The sequence below is a fragment of the Emydura macquarii genome, unplaced genomic scaffold (genome assembly GCF_026122565.2).
Source record: "Emydura macquarii macquarii isolate MOO-44397 ecotype Brisbane River unplaced genomic scaffold, CSIRO-AGI_Emac_v2 contig_1106, whole genome shotgun sequence".
Classification (NCBI taxonomy): domain Eukaryota; kingdom Metazoa; phylum Chordata; order Testudines; family Chelidae; genus Emydura; species Emydura macquarii.
The window spans coordinates 1-2,205 of record NW_027131243.1 but is presented as its reverse complement, the minus strand read 5'-3'; the positions used below and the strand labels follow the sequence as shown (position 1 = coordinate 2,205).

The 2,205-nt window shown below is 45.8% G+C and overlaps 1 long non-coding RNA gene across 1 annotated transcript; it reads left to right on the top strand.

Annotated features, from left to right (window-relative positions):
- The first annotated feature begins 23 nt into the window (after positions 1 to 23).
- On the top strand, positions 24 to 1,794 carry LOC137151532 (uncharacterized). The gene is made up of 2 exons (XR_010919290.1): positions 24 to 604; positions 1,651 to 1,794. It is a non-coding gene; the product is annotated as an uncharacterized lncRNA (long non-coding RNA).
- The last annotated feature ends 411 nt before the right edge of the window (positions 1,795 to 2,205 follow it).

Here is a 2,205-nt window from a genome sequence, read left to right as displayed (position 1 = left end):
AGATTTCTTGAGTGAGCCCAGTTAAGGGAAAGCCTAGCTGGGATCAGAGCCTATTTAGCAGCTGCCTGGTGCTAGAGCCTAATTAGATTCTCCTGTCAGAGCTGCCTTGGGGCAAGTAGGTCTGGGGTAGAATATTTTTGTTACTCAACTAATTTGGATCCTCTCTCTTTTGGGCTGTGCAGCTGAGTCAACTATGAAAAAGGCTGTGAGAAAGGCTTAGCTCCAGGAGGAAGCAGCCCAGAGATCCACCAGAGGGTCTGGGCAAACAGATTGAATTTATTTCATACAGGACTCCTGGGCTAGAACCTAGTGTATAAGATGGATCTGGGTTCCTCTAGTGGCCAATCTAGGGTGATGTGAAGACCCTGGTGCCAAGGGCTGGCAGGCCCAAAAGCCTGAAGTTTGGTTGAACCTGTGGTGTGATGGTACCAGGCCATTAGCATGTTGGACTTGAGTTTCCTGGAAGGGGCAGGACTAAGTGATGGGGCTGGATGGCCAAGTCACAGGAAGAGGCAGATCACTACAAGTTCAGAGCAGCTGTTGGCAGAGGGCACCAAAGGAGGAGACCTGCTGCTGTACCTAGCTATGAGGGGTTATCTCTGTGGTGAGTAAGCTTTTCCACACACCCCTTCAGTGAAGTATCTGGCTCCAAAATCTTTGTCTATGAAGATAAAACTTCCTTCTTCACATGGTTATCTTACATGGTTATCTGTGAGGAAAATGAGGCACAGAGAGACTTGTTATGTGCCCACGGTCAAACAAAAAAGTCTGTAACAGGCCAAGAAGTAAGGCCCAGACCCTCAATGGTATTTAGGTGTCTGACTTCCAGTGAAACCAAGACTAGTTATGCACCTAAATACCTTTTTGAGACTCTGGGCCTGAACCTCAGTTTCCTAAATCACAGTCCAGTGCCTCAACTACAGACTAGCCTTCCTCCTTAAAATGGACACAATCCAAACCATAAAGAGCTTTCTAGATTTAAAAGCAATTCCTTTAGCTGGGCCTAGAAATAATTAGAAAGCCAGTACAAAGTAAGAAACACTGGTGCTGTCTCTGCAAGAAACACAGCTAAGTAAACAGAAGCCATGTTATACACTAGCTGAATAAATCTTCAGTTGTGACCCCAGGTAAAGGTATGGATAACTGTCATTGGGCTACACTCATCTAGCCAAACAACTGGGGGGGGGGGAATCACTGATGGCTACAGCTGTTATTGGCTCACTTACAGGCAGATGAGGATCAAATGGGTCTCCAGAACAGTGTAATGTATCTAAAAGGGCAGAAAGGCCCCTCTATCAAGGGGATGAATATCAATTTTACTATGTAATCATGGTATATTTTTCCAGGCCAGCATCAGTCTTGCTTCAGTCAATCTCCTGTTACCTCCTCCACACACACACACACACACACACACACACACCAGAAAAACCCAAAATGTAATTCAGTAAGAGCCCTTGCACAGCAGAGCCTGCCTTCTCTACAGCTGGTGAGAGGTGAAATAGCTAACATTAACATTTACACTACTAAAATTAGTCTTGTGAATTAACATCTCATTGAAATGAATGGGGTGAGTTCATATTTCTCTTAGAGCTATTGTCTCAGGCTGCAGACTTGAGAAGATGACTACATTAATTTACATTCTGTTCATAGATGGAAGGAATCTTCACAACCATAAGGACTAACGTGACAGGGCTATAGACCTCATCCTATCTCAGCAAGGGTTAATGTGGTTTAATTGACCTGAAGCCCCCCTGGCTGCACCTGGAGGGTGGACCAGCCCCACTTAAAGATGAGTTTCAGCTGAGTGGCTGCTGTGAAGGCAGAAAGTCTGCAGCAGTAGGAGACTGCAGGGAGAGACAGAGGAACATTGTAGTTACTCTGGGTGGTAGAAGTAGATAAAGCTGTGGGAAATAGGAAGGGTTCTTTAGGTGAGGAGGAAGCATAGAAAGAGAAGCTACTTAGAATCCTGAGGATTGGAACAAGCTCCTGTGGCTGACCCTCAATCATTGATAAGAACTGCCTTTCTGGAGAGAAGCCCTAGGAAGGGTTGCTTGCTTGATACAAAGAGCCTGGGAAATGGCTGAAGAAAGGCTAATAGTTGGAAGGAGTTCAGAGCAGCAGCTGTAAGAGAAGACCTTGTCTGCTTGTTCAAGGGTCCCTGGACTATAACCCAGTGTAGAGGGTGGGCCTAGGTTCCTGTACTAG